The 15,467-nt window shown below is 38.5% G+C and overlaps 1 pseudogene; it reads right to left on the minus strand.

The window, feature by feature from the left end:
• The window catches only part of LOC129530334 (anosmin-1-like), a 78,617-nt pseudogene extending 64,494 nt beyond the window's left edge, over positions 1–14,123 (minus strand).
• Positions 14,124–15,467: the final 1,344 nt, after the last annotated feature.

The following is a 15,467-nucleotide window of genomic DNA, read 5'->3' on the forward strand; positions in this document are numbered from 1 at the left end:
AAATGAATCTGTACCATGATTTAGGAAAGTATGGCATGTAAATCAAATGGAATTTCAGGCTGTATTCTGAGTAGCTTTATGTTTTATTGAAGCAAAGTTTTTTTATAAAATAAGTATAGAATAAAATTACTGGGCCGGGCGCGGTGGCTCACGCCTGTAATCCCAGCACTTTGGGAGGCCGAGGCGGGCGGATCACGAGGTCAGGAGATCGAGACCATCCTGGCTAACATGGTGAAACCCCGTCTCTACTAAAAATACAAAAAATTAGCCGGGCGTGGTGGCGGGCGCCTGTAGTCCCAGCTACTCGGGAGGCTGAGGCAGGATAATGGCGTGAACCTGGGAGGCGGAGCTTGCAGTGAGCTGAGATTGCGCCACTGCACTCCAGCCTGGGCGACAGAGCCAGACTCCGTCTCAAAAAAAAAAAAAAAAAAAAAAAAAAAAAGAATAAAATTACTGGATTGATTTGACCAGTTTTTTTTTCTAATTTAATGTTGTTGTTGTTTTACATCAAACTTCTTACTTATTTTGGGGTTTTTACATTGTTTTATTTTAGTGCTTAACCCCTTTGAGATAGTGCTATTTAGAAAATATTCTTCTTGCAAACACCTAAATAATGACATTTATTTTTCATTTACTAACAACCATATAAATGACCTAATCAACTTAAGGTGACAATTTTTTCCTATAGACATAAATGTGGGAAGGCATTTTCATTGTCTAAATGCATGGAACAGTTTCATATTCAGAATCTGTTACTTTTTACATCCATGTATGGTTTCTTGTGTGTGTGTGTGTGTCTGTGTGTGTGTGTGTGCATGTGGTGGGAGGCAGCAAGTAGCAGCTGGTTGTGCTTTTAACGGCTCGTAAAATGAAGAAAATAAAGAACATTTCGCTTTTCTCATCAACAAGACAGAAGACAAAGACGCAGTGTTAAGATAAACTCTGGGAGTGTTGCCATGCAGATGGTGTATCAGTTTTTAAGCTGACTAAGACAAAGAAGAAATCACTGGTGAAGGTTTATGGGCTGCTGGCTATGTCCCAATAAGTAATTTTGTAATACAAATCTTACCGCATGCTCCTTAAGTCTGGGTGGGATAAAGGAATAAAGGCAGGAGAAACAGAAGAGAAGGCATTTAGATGATTACATGTCAAATTAGTCCTCATAAAGTTTCATTTCCCTTACTCTAATTGGCTTTGAGTTTGGCTGAGGGAAATGTGGTTCTTGGAGAAAATACATGTGAACAGATTATAAAATTATCTACCTTCTATGTATATTTTGGAGAAATTATTCCAATGGTTAAGCCTCTGAGCATATTCGTTTGTATCTGTGAACCTCATCCTCTCTTTAGCAGACCTTTATATTGTTTATTCCCTATCTGAGTAAGTAATTTCTGTAGTCAAGCTATTTTGAGGCATAGCAAGTTAATTTTATGTGCGGAGGTATGTAGCAGACACTACCTCCAGGATGAAAATCAAAGTCTATATGAAGCTTTTACCTGTACCACTGTCTGCCAGTGAGTGACATTGTCTTCTCCAGGATGGATTCCATAATTCCACCTTCTTTGTACCACAAACATCACAGCCTCAATAGGAATATGGAATTTGGAGGACCACTTATCTCCAGCTGTCCAGATGGCAGTTCTATAAATCGTAACCCTTCTCTGGGCTTCAGGGGGACACCTGAAACAGGATCATATCAATTAAAACAATCTGCATGTGACTCAAAGTATAAGCTGAGGAAGAACAAATCTGGAAGAGATGAATCTGATCTAATGACAACTGAGATTTCCTTTCATAAAAGTGGCCTCTTCATACAGGGTTTCACTTCTGAAGTCTTCTGACACTCCATTCAGCTATTTGCTCCTTTTTGTTTTAACTTTTTTTTTTTTTTTTAGAGAGTATAAACTGATTCCTGATTCTGAACAAGTGATTTATTCCTTGGTAATCTCTACAGTAGTCATTTCATGTGCATTCTTCTGAACAAATAATGTTATAAGGTTGTTTCACTTGAGGTTAACATGGAATTCACACTATGAGATCATTATAAAGCATTTCAAGTCATTTTCCCATTTTTTAATATGCTCTGTGTCTACTGATACATTCTAAGGTCATTATAACGTGGTTTCCAGATTTGATCTTCCTTCTTTCTCAGGGAGTTTTCCATTTAAGGAAAGAAAATGCTGCAAAGTGAAATCTCTTCATGTGAAATCTACTGAGTGATTTTCAAAGCTCAAGTCTTTTAGATTCTGCAATGACTGCTCAAGCACTCCATCATAGTCTTAATGGAAAATAATGAATTTATAATGTTTGGATTTTGCATGAGTGAGTGCACTGCTCCAAAAGTTTCTCACAGGTGTCTCATTTTAAAGTAGTTAATCATTCTGATTTCTTTCTCACCTTCTGTACATGCAAGTTGTCTGGCAACTGATATATCGAAGAACCACAGTTCAAAATAGCAGACATTTCCGAAAGGGAATTTGTTAAGAAATTGGTAATACTAATAGACTATGCAAAACTAACTGAATAAGATAGAATCTATGTTACCATGATGGTGAATGCCATCAACAACAAGAACACCAATTACCATTAATATCATTTTCTGTCCACAATGGTCATTTGCTGAAAGCACTGAAAACTCATTTGAAAGGCTAGTTAACAATGCTTGATTTCTTCTTCTATTTTGTAAGTTTAAGCGCAGAAGAAACTGGAAAATGTGCAAACACAAAATGCAAATAATGTTTGATACATGCTGGTGACATGGCTGAATTTCAACTCCTCTTTCATTTTGATCTTAATTCATGGTAAGCCTGGTTTAGAAAAATTTTAAAGTCATCAAAGATTTAGATGGATGGAGTTGAATAATTTTTAAAAAGCATATTTATATATGGTCAAAGTCGCTGATTTTCAAAAAATATTTTTTAGAGAAAATGTTTACCATGCTTACTGCATTCTCCTTTTTTATTGCTGATGGGTCATGGCTGAGTAGCAACCTTTAATTTACAATAAATTTGTCTCTCCTGATCCTTACTGTGAATTTGCGAAGTGGGTAAAAGCTTAATTATCTACTTATTGAATGGGAGATATTTGAGTCTAAGGAAGATTAAATAAGTTGCCTGGGGCTACGATCTGATCTCAGTTTTCTCTCTGAAATACCTGCTTCTTTCTACATTTCATAATAGAAAAGGCCACACAGAGAGACAGAAGAAAGAGATGGTTTTGATAGATATGCAAATCCTTTGGATATTTTTCTTCTAAGATCCTCAGCTTTCTTGGTGGATCTGGGACTTCACCAAGTCAATCTTTGACTCCTATTCTGCCATGACATGCATTTCTTTCAAGCTTGTATCCTAAACTTTTCTTCTCAGTGCATAATCATAGCAATGGGGGTACCTTGACTTGGATGATTAGCATATTGCTGCTAAGCAAATGTTTCTCCAATCTATCCCTAATCCCTGGCTAAGCTGCAGACCATCTTTTCCACCTGCCTGCTGAATTTTTCTGTCCCAGATATGTCTTTTCTACTGGGATATCTATCTTTATGACAACTTTATTCTTTAGGATAGCTAAGGGATCTTAGAATCTTTTTGATTTATTCTTGAAGCTAACAACATTTAGTTGTTTTATTGTATAATACATTTTCAAGAATCCACAAATCATTGTGTCGCCATGGTGGTCACCCAACTTTACTCCCCTCCTTGTTCCGACCTTCACAACAGCCTTTCAACCTATTTCCCTGCACCTGAATCTCTTTTACTAATGACCCCTTATTGGTACTTTGTGGTTATTTTTCTAAAGTAGAAGTGAGGTTCTCTCCTTCAGTTTCCCAAACTCTTTCATTGTATCCTATTCTCTACAGAATGAAGAGAAACATCTTGACATCCCCTTCAAGGCATCCATCTTCATGATTGGCTAGCATTTTATTTGTCAGTCTACCTCCCAGTATCTGTTTAATTTTTGTCACAGATATTATCTACAAACCCAGCTTTCCTAGAAACACATTGCCAGGTACTTCATAAAACCATGGGCTGTTTGTGGTGTTTATTTTTTTTCACTCTGAAATGTCTTGCCTTCTGCTTTCTAACTAAAGACCTTGAATATTTCCAGGCTCAGAAAAAATGCCACCACTCTGTGACACATCCCCTAAATTTCTCAATCAGAAATAAAGGCTTTATTCTTTTGACCACTTCAATGCTGAACCTCTAACTGTCAAGACATGCATTTAACTGCTTCTTGCTGCAGCAAAGTCATTTAATGATGCCAGTTTTCCCATTAAGCCATAGCCCCCATAGGTCAAAAACCATGTCTCCTTCATTCCCACACCTCACAATGTCCCAGAAGAGAAACTTCTGCAATAGCAAATGTTCAATGAACAGCCTATATTTTACTGAACAAATAGCAAAACTCACTTTCTTACTCTTCCTCCAAGAATATGTGGAAATAAGAGCCTAGTGCAATATTTATGCTAACCATTGCAAAAATGATAATCCCTACTTTGCTTGAAAGTCACCAAGGGAAGGGTGAAGATTTATCATAGTTATTTTGTACTGCCGTATTTATCATACATTGTTTCAAGCAACTCAGATCTCTTTTCCAGCGTGGTCCTGTTACTCACATGTACATTCGCTCTGCTTTTTACAAAAATAAATACCAGAAAATAAAGCAATGCCAAAATGTTTACAAGATAGAACATTTTTATTGCATTGACCATAGACTAACTCATTACAAAAATAAATAAAAGATCAATTCCTGATAGGATAGAAATCCCAAAGTTAATTGATTATTGGTTTTAATAGAAGTAGCTCTCTATATTTTGTGTCAAGAAAAAAGCCATCAAAATTTGTTCAGAGTGATGAAAAACAAATCTTAACAAAGTGATCATTTAGTATCATTCTTGCATTGAAGGTTGGCCAGCAGATGCCAGACAAATAGTTCTACAGAAGGGGTATGTGGATAAGAAGAGAGAGAGTAGCCTCAGATAACATTTCATTATTTCCTTGATTCTTTGGTGTACAGTAAAAAAAAAGATGACCAGTTCTTCAAACTAATAGAGCACATTCTCTGAGACTTCCGAATTTACTTTGCTCTTTGGCTTTCCCGTGTGTAATCCTCTAGAGTAAATACAGCTACAGTAAATACTCTAGCCTATGAAGAAACCTTAACTCACCAGAAGCCAGCCCAAGCAGCCCAATCCCCTCGCAGTAAGGTTTTAATCTTGAATGGCACTTACGGACCAACAGCCTTAAACAAATGTATTGAGCACAAGGGTGATGTCTGTTCAAATTTCTTCATTTAAAAATCTCTTTAATTACAATGAAGCATGACCCTGAAATACGCATGTTAAGAAATGGTCCACCTGCTTTGCAAAAAGGTCAGTTGGCTCCTTTGATTGGAAGTAGCTCTGGCACTCTGCTAGAATTGTGAGCAGATGAGGCTCAGCCCCTCTCAAGACCTCCAGCCCTCACTGCCGGTACACACAGTACTCAATGGCTGAACCAGCATCCCAACTGCATAACCAGATGTGTAGACTGGATCTCTTCTCAATATATTTTCTATTATGTAAATGATTAGCATTTTTCTCTTTAAAATTATTTTTCGACAAATTAGTCATCTGAAATCTAAACTATTCTGTTGAAAAATTTACAAACATTATTATATGGCACGTGCAATATGTAACATCCACTTTTTTTTCTTTAAAATGCAAAAAAAATTCTGTGAAATCAAGAGCAGAAAGCCAATGCTTTTTAAAAATGCTGAAAATATATGAATAGAAAAATCAATTAGGATAAGCAATCCACAGTTGCATACTCATTGTGAGATTTTACTATTACTATTAATTTTTTATCATGGGTCTAAATGATATTAAAATGTAGCAAGATCCATTGTTACAGTGATTTAATCACCACTTGATATCTCTTATAAAGATAATTAGAACCTAGAATTTGTATTTATAACACATTAAGGTATTGGGCCACTTAATTCAAAATTGTCGAAAATTTATTGGTGAGAAGTTATATAAATCCACTTATACAATTGGATTCATTATACAACTGAATCTATTTATACAAATGAAGTTTAAATATTTTACATATTGATTATTTGTGGAAATATTAAATAAACTCTATGATCAGGTCTGTTTGAAAATAAACAGATTGACATCAAAGGAAGATATACATAACTGCAAGCCACAAATTAGTCTCAATCTTTATATTTGTAAAATTTTTTAACTTTTCTCTCTCCCTGCCCAAACCATTTTTGCCACAGTTAGAAGCCAAGGGAGGCCATGGGATTTGGCAGCAAAATAGTAAAACACACACCCTCTAGAAGAAAGATTGTCTCACCAAGCCATAAAATAGACTTAGAAAGTAATAGAAATAGAAAGGAAAAAGGAAGTGCCCCCAAATGCACTCATTTGTGTTCTACCTGTAGAAGATAAGCCTTTTAAACTTTCTACAACTATATGAAGGTTTGCATTTCATAGAACTAGTACCAGCAGGCATCTCCAATTGTGTTAATATTTCCAACCCTTCATTTTGATGCTAATAATTTTATTTAAAAAGTAAAAGAAAGGATCTCTGCTGTTTATTTTAAACTATAACACTAGTCTATGAAGATTAACTTACTTCCAGCCATCGGTCAAGCGTGGTTCTTACAGCGTAACACAAACTCAGTGCTCAAATATAATAGGAGGCTGGGTGCAATGGCTCATGCCTGTAATCCCAGAACTCCGGGAAGCCAAGGCAGGTGGACTACTTGAGATCAGGAGTTCAAGACCAGGCTGGCCAACATGGCAAAACCCCATCTCTACTAAAAATACAAAAATTAGTCAGGTGTGATGGTATATGTCTATAATCCCAGCTACTTGGGAGCCTGAGGCAGGAGAATCACTTGAACCTAGGAGGCTGAAGTTGCAGTAAGCTGAGATTGTGCCACTGCCCTCCAGCCTGCACAATGAGAGTGAGACTCTGTCTCAAAAAATATGTATATGTTTATATACACACACACACATACATACACACACATATATATAATATGGAATTTTGTTGATCATCATTTCAAGACACTCATTGCTTTTAAAAACTCAAGAGACCAGTATATAAAGCTCCTGAAGCTATAAAATCAGTACTTTCCATTTACCCTTTGTAAACTACAGCAGACTAAACAGAAAGTATGTATGGGTTTTTATAATTTAAAAATATTTTTAAATATTAATTCAATGAGTAATAAAAGTAAACACAGTACAGAGGTCAGTAAATGACAATATATTTAAAGGTTAGGAAAACAATTTGCCCACTTAAAGAGTATTGTGCTAATGACAATCTCAGTAATAAACTACTGGACCATGTGGAGGCTGGTGTCACATGTATACTTGCACCCCAATGCCAATTACAGATGACAGCAAATTGTAGGCACTCCATGAACATGTATTCAACTGAAATGCGCCAATACTTCTCCATGTATGTGATAGCAGCCCCTTTTAAAAGTAAACCGGTGGGTGGGCATGGTGGCTCACACCTATAATCCCAGCAATTTGGGAGGCTGAGGTGGGCAGATAAAAAGGTCAGGAGTTTGAGACCAGCCTGGCCAACATAGTGGAACCCCATCTCTACTAAAAATACAAAAAATTAGCCACGTGTGGTGGTGTGTGCCTGTAATCCCAGCTATTCAGAAGGCTAAGGCAAGAGAATCACTTGAACCCAGGAGGCAGAGGTTGCAGTGAGCCAAGACTGCACCATTGCACTCCAGTCTGGGTGACAGAGCAAGACTCTATCTCAAAAAAACAAACAAATGTAAACCAGGGAAAATGTTAAGAAAATGTTATTTTGAATCTCCAAACAGCACTATTCAACAACACTTTAATACATGTTAATTAATGAATGAGAAGCTAACGAGGAACTTCAGGTTTTCAATCTGTCCCATAGAATTTGGTTCTCCATATAGCACACTCTGTATCTAGTTTTATACACTTCATCTCTACAATGTAAAACAATCCCACATTATTCACTAGCCTAAAATGATTCAGAAAGTAGTAATTTTTTAGATTAAAAATATTCTATATTGACAAATCTTTTAGTTGGCCTATTAGAGAGACAGATATGTAATAGATATAGATATATTTTGGGACAAGGTCTCACTCTGTTGCCCAGACTAGAGTGCAGTGGCATGATCATGGCTCAGTGTAACCTCGAATTCCTGTGCTCAGGTGATCCTTCCATCTCAGCCTGCCAAGTAGCTATGACTACAGGCACATGCTACCATGCCTGTTTAATTTTATTATGTTTGCAGAGATGGCAATGTCTTGCCAGCTTGCTCAGGCTACTCCTGAACTACTGCCTCAGCCTCACAAAGTGCTGGAATTAAAGGGGTGAGCCACTGTACCAGACCTTAGTTGGCCTATTATATAATAATGCAATGATGCTCAGTGAATGTTTTCATTAGGGCTCCATAGATTCAAAATAAAAATGACAGGAGAGCTAGCCCAAGTAAGAACAGATAGATGTTAAATCTATTTCTGCTGCCTACTACCAAAATCACTTAGGCATAGCCTGCAACCTCAGTTTCAGCAGCTGTGAACAGAGAGCAGGACTAGTTAATCTCAACACACCATGACTCTCACTCTTACCAAGGAAAACAATTACACAGACCTAGCAGAGACAGAGAGAGTGGGGGAATCTTATTTCACATTAGTTTGTTTGGAGCAATAAGAAGGCATCTTGGAAGTAGGAAAGACAGTGATCACGAGTATCCTAAGATTGCAAGATTGGTTTCTGCGATGACTGCGCACAGGTTTTCTCCTCGCAAAGCCAAGCGATGGGTTGGAATGGACATATTCCCTGGGGCTTGGGGATATCTGACCTCCTCTCCTCTTCTGAGAGTGAAGAAGCAGCTGGACTCCAGGTTGGGAATGGCAACAGGGACTTCAAGTGGCTCATTAGCTAAGATGGTGAAGGAGTTGTTATGGGCTCTATTTGCCCTCGTTTTACACAAACTAACGTATTCAGAGCCACTGTCAAAGGTCCTAGGACATGAAAATCAGCCTTCCTTGAGGGGCTGCTGAAGAAAGCAAGAGAAAAATATCTACCTGCACATATATATCTTTTTGGCAAAACAACAATCTATTGACTTGATGGTCTTCATTACGCAAAAGTCATTGTCAGGTCAACAGTCTGTTTATTCTATTTGTAGCTGATTCCCATTGATTATCTCTCTCTCTCTCTCGCCACAAAAATCTAAGAGCTAATTTGTTGTAGAAGAGTGACTTCAGTACTTTAACAAAAGTCCATCCAGTTTTGTTAAATGTAGTTTTACACTGAAAGTGTCTTTTTATACTTAATCATTTATTCTGGTCCTTTCTACAGTATTCCCTTTATTTTCAAGTGAAACAGGCAGAATTGAAATTCATACTAACTCTTCAATCCTTTTATAAACATGCATATTTTAATTTATATTATCTCTTTAAAACACTACAGGTTTTACAACTGGTTTTAAAAAGACCATTCCAAAAGCATCCTATTTTTATGGTGAATGCTACTCATACATAGCATAATCTTTAATGACAAATAAGATTTCATAATGAGAGATGCTTTAGAAGTTAGATGGTTTTAAATTTTGCAAAAGTGATTTGCTGTAGTTTAAAGAAAGAGGCATGAACACAATAAAACTTTAAAACTATTAAAGAAATATTACTTGGTAAGAAGAGAAAAGCAGCGATTATTTAGAATGTGAGACACACTACTTATGGCATGTTTCCAATAATAAAGAAAAAACACTGGATGAATTACATGGATTTCAGAGAAGAATATTCCCAAGTGAGAGCTAAAAGAAGATGGGATAAATACCTAACTTCTAAGAGATGTGCATGAGTGTTAGAGTAACACGGACTTCCAAAAATAAGCAGTCAGCACATAACTCAAAGCTGGTATTGATGAATACTGTTTTACACACATTTTTTAAAAGACTACCAGTATTTAGAAACAATATGGATTTGGCATACGTGTGTGAAAGACACAAAGAGGGAAAGGTATCTATTAATCTCTGTACTTTAATGAATACTGCCTGCTGACTGACTCTATATTAGGGGTCCCCGGCCCCTGGGCCTCTGAGTAGTGGTCTAACAGTCTGTGGTCTGTTAGGAACCAGTCCACATAGCAGGAGATGAGTGGTGGGTGAGTGAACAAAGCTTCATCCATATTTACAGCCTCTTCTCATCACTCACATTACCACATGAACCTCCTGTCAGATCATCAGTAGCTTTAGATTCTTACAGAAGCGGAAACTCTATTGTGAACTGCACATGTGAGGGATCTAGGTTGTGTACTCTTTATGAGAATCTAATACCTGATGATTTATCATGGTCTCCCATCACCCCCAGATAGGACCATCTAGTTGCAGGAAAACAAGCTCAGGGCCCCCACTGATTCTATATTACGGTGAGTTGTATAATTATTTTATTACATATTACAAGGTAATAATAATAGAAATAAAATGGACAATAAATGTAATGTGTTTCAATCATCCCAAACCATCCCCTGCCCCCTCCCCCCATCAAGGTAAAATTGTCTTCTAAGAAACAAGTCCCTGTTGCCAAAGAGGCTGGGGACTGCTGCTCTATATTACTCTTTATGAGACCCAAAAAATTAACAAAACGTTATATGTCATAGTGTATTTTGATTGTATCTCAAACTATACATAATACAATGGAATCAGCTTGGCTTTTAAAAGACCTTAGTCCTGGCCAGATGTGGTGGCTCACACCTGTAATCCCAGTACTTCGGGAGGCTGAGGCGGGCAGATCACTTGAGGTCAGGAGTTCAAGACAAGCCTGGCTAACATTGTGAAATCCATCTCTACTAAAAAAAAAAAAAACAAAACAAAACACACACACACACACACACACACACACACACAAAAACTTAGCTGGGTATGGTGGGGCATGCCTGCAGTCCCAGCTACTTGGCAGGCTGAGGCAGGAGAATCTCTGGAACCTGGGATGGGGAGGCTGCAGTGGGCTGAGGCTGTGCCACTGCAGACTGCACTCTAGCCTGAGAGACACAGCAAGACACCGTCTCAACTAGAAAAAAAAAGAGGTTAGGCCAGGCACGGTGGCTCATGCCTGTAATCCCAGCACTTTAGGAGGCCAAGGAGGGTGGATCATGAGGTCAGGGGATCGAGACCATCCTGGCTAACACAGTGAAACCCCATGTCCACTAAAAAAACAAAAAATTAGCCAGGCGTGGTGGTGGGTGCCTGTAGTCCCAGCTACTCAGGAGGCTGAGGCAGGAGAATCGCTTAAACCTGGGAGGTGCAGCTTGCAGACAGCCCAGATCGTGCCACTGCACTCCAGCCTGGGCAACAGAGTGAGACTCCATCTCGGGAGAAAAAAAAAAAAAAAAGAGCTTAGTCCCACTTACAGAAAATGACAAGTAGCACTTGATATTAAGGAGCTAAGTGCTCTAGAAATGGCTTTTGAATATAAACTATTGCATCTGCTAAACTGTTTGATAAATTGAACTCCATTGTCTAGAACCTCAAGGTACTAATCAAAATATTTAAGATCTGTACAATGACACTAGGGTTCTTGGATTCTATCAGCAGAAAAAGCACAACACCATTATATTTATAGTGCATTTTTCAAGTGTGCATCTCCCAGGCTATTTTCCAGGGATTTCAATCAATTTATTACTCCAATGTACCCAGTAGAGCTTACTTGAATCAGTCTGACTGGAGAAAAGACAAATAAAGACAAAAACCTTCCTGAATTGTTGCTGTCCATCGCGTATGTCAAATTAAAAAGAATTAATATGAATGACTTGCTCTACCCCAAGTCGAGTTAATATCGCTAATATTTATGGGTCCATGAATATGTTAAGATGTCTGTATATGATATAAAATACATTTTCCTAAGATTTTATGTTTTGTGGACTTTTCACACTTACAATGGACACCCTTCCCTAGGCACACACAGATTTCTCTGGCACTGCATGTCTCTTCACACCCCCAGTAATGCCCCTTATCTTTGTACAGAGTCTTGGGTACTTGGTAGGTGGGTCCACACCCATTCAAAGAACATTTCTTGATCCCAGAGCACTCATTGTCAACTTCGCAGCTTTCAACGCAGGTAGCCACAAATCCACTGGCTTTCTCAGGAGCTGGACAGTCCCCCTGCTTCACCAACAGGGTGTATTTGAGGAACTCACAACTGGTAAAGCATTCATAGTTCTCCTTGGGGGAGAGAGGCTAAGTCAAAGAAGAATTTTTTTAAAATATTCCATTAAAGACACAAAGTCTGATTTCCAAGGCATCTGAAAGGAAGTTCTACATTTTTTCCCCATCAAGCTTTTGCTTGAATGTTTGACAAAATACATATATTGGTTTTCTCCTATCAAAGTGACAATTTATGCTGATTCCTCAAAGGAATATAATCCATAAGTGATTATTTTATATTGTATGCCAACACACACACACTGTGTATATGCACTCACATTCACAGATCACATATTCCACCTTGGTTCCAAGATGTTTGTCAAAAAAACTGATTATAAATAACCTGTTCAGTACAACTTGAGGGCCCTTTTTGGATTATATACACTACATATATTTTCATTTTATAACAAGCCGCTCTCCCTAATTTTTTCTTTCTTTTTTTTTTTTTTTTTTTATGGATAAGGTCTCGCCTTATCACCAGGCTGGAGTGCAGTGGTACAATCACAGCTCATTGCAGCCTTGAAATCCCAGTCTCAGGGAATCCTCCTGCCTCAGCCTCCCAGCAAAATAGAACTAAAAGCACAAACCACCATCCCAAGCTAATTTTTATTTTTCATAGAGATGAGGTCTTGCTATGTTGCCTAGGGTGGTCTCAAGTCCTGGCCTCAAGCAATCCTCATGCCTAAGCCTCCCAAAGCCATTGGGATAACAGGCATGAGCCTTCATACCTGGTTATTTTTTCATATATATTAATATTCATCAAAATAACAGTAGTTCTGTAAAACTTTACAGTTCTCACAATGGTAACATATTTGTTGGGATTATATAGTAGAGTTGTCTAGGCCTCCTAATTGAACATATTTCAATAATTTCCAGTCTTTATTGTTAATATGAAATTGTCAATCAGTTGTGCAGTAAAACAATGTGAATCTGGTTTAAAAATCAGCCCACACCTATGTTATCTGTAAAATAGTTGGGATTTGAACAGCATCTTGCTGAGGACATTTTGGTTGAGCCCAGAATCTATCAACCATTAGTGAGAATAGCATGCCCTGGACTTATTAGAGGAATGTATTATTTAAAAAGTCTGAGTAATGTCAAAGAGCCATTTTTCAAATGCCTCTTTTTCATTAGGAAAAAGTTATCCCTGCAATCAGAAGATAATGGCTTCTTTCTGCCACGGAATGGAGGAGTTGCTGAGACTTCTAAAAGCTGCCCCACCCAGGGAAAGAAAGAGGAAAGATGCTCTCTGTGCTCTTGCCCTCTTTTTTCCTTAAGGAAGACAACAGTCAAGACAGCTCCACAAGCCCCAGCCCTAACCTTAACTACCTTTTTGCTTTATAGAAGATAGCAGAAAAGATGAACGCCATAACTTTAACTTTTACCCCAAGCCTCCTTTTATCCTTACGGGAGATGGTTTCCATGATAACTACTATTCCATTAAAGACACATGAAGTCTTCTTGAATGTTTGACAAAATAGATGTGTTTGCTTTCTTTTATCCCATCAAAGTGGCATTTTCTCCTATCAAAATGCATTTTCATGTGGAACATCTGTGCACAGCCAGGTTAAATTTCACTGCCTTTCTTCTACCTAGGGGTGGCCATGTTGTCATGAATGGAATGTAATCAGCAAACTTCTGTGCCACTGTGGGCCAAGGCTTGCAGGTGGTAGGGGGTGGCACCCCCATGTTCTTATTAGCAAGATGTGGGTGGCACCACAGCTGTAGAGACTGGTGGGGCCACAAGAGGAGAGATGCCAGGATGCTGTCTGCCCGCATGGAGGAAGACAGCACCCTGCCGGGAATTGTGCCTTAAAGTGCTCCATGGGCAAAAAAGCAAGTATGCATGTTTTGAACAATTGTACATGTCAAGCTCCATTTGTGACAACAATTCAGGCTACCTGAACCAATGCAAATGCCATGGTTCCCCAACGTTGGAAGTGGAAGTTGAACAAGGAGGACACTTTCTGTTTGTGTGATGTCACAACAGGTTTAGGAATATAAGAAATAAATGTGGTGGCTTTGGTGAACAGAAGTCCAGGGGGAGAATAGGAACATCATGCAGCTCACCACCAGCATTCTGAATGATGCTCCACAGTGATCCCTAACCAGGGCTTATTACTGGTAACATCTGGAAACACATGGGTTACACCTGAAAAATACCTGGGAACACTCGCCTGTGTGCTACCTGCTGCTCCTCCCTGATGACTAAATATGGCTCTGCACCATCATGACACCTGGGTAACACTGGGTCATCCCTACCATTGCCTGGTAATGCCTTGGCAACACCTGGAAAACACCTGGTAAGTCCTGCCCATGTATTGCTGCTGCTTCTCAATAGTAGTTGAATATAACTCCCTACCACCAGGTTACACTTACTAAACCTGCCAGCATGCTGTCAGCTACTCCTCACTGCTAAATGAGCATGACTGTTTAGTCAGATAGGTGTCTGGTGGCACCTAGGTACCCTGGAGACAGGGGGTTATCTAGGAAAGACATGGTGAAAGATTTGCGATATTAACCAGAGTATTTCACACAATGGTAGAGGTATATTAATTAAACAACAAAACAAGGCCATGCATGGTGGCTCACATCTGTAATCCTGGGTGGCAGCACTTTGGGAGGCCGAGGTGGGTGGATCACCTGAGGTCAGGAGTTCAAGAGCAGCCTGGGCAACATGGTGAAACACTGTCTCTACTAAAAATACAAAAATTAGCTGGGTGCAGTGGCACCTGTCTGTAATCCCAGCTACTCAGGATGCTGAGGCAGAAGAATTGCTTGAGCCCGGGAGGTGGAGGTTGCAGTGAATTGAGATTGCACCATTACACTCCAGCCTGATGACAGAGACTCCATCTTAAAAAAACAAAAAAACAAAAAAAAGGAAAAAAGAGAAAAGAAAACAAAAAAGAACAGCAGAGAAAAGAAAACAGAAAAGAAAAGAAAACCACCTCACCATTATCAAAGTCTCTAATGGGAGGTGGGAGATTGGGAGGACAAATGTTTCTAACTCTTTTCCAAAAAGATAGCTAGTTCACTAATTTTAGTCTATGATTCTCATGTTCATGATGACTGGAAATGCCACTGAAGACTCAAAACATAACTTCACAAGGGAATATCCCAGCAATCCCAGGATAACTTCAATTTCAATGTAAATTATTCTCCACAGTCTCACATGGTTCTTTTTCCCAAACAATGTTGAATTAAAATATATGTAAGAGTTAAGACAGCAAATGTTATATTATTTGCATTTTACCAGAATTAAAAAA

The sequence above is a fragment of the Gorilla gorilla genome, chromosome Y (assembly GCF_029281585.2).
Source record: "Gorilla gorilla gorilla isolate KB3781 chromosome Y, NHGRI_mGorGor1-v2.1_pri, whole genome shotgun sequence".
In the NCBI taxonomy this organism is placed as follows: Eukaryota; Metazoa; Chordata; class Mammalia; order Primates; family Hominidae; genus Gorilla; species Gorilla gorilla.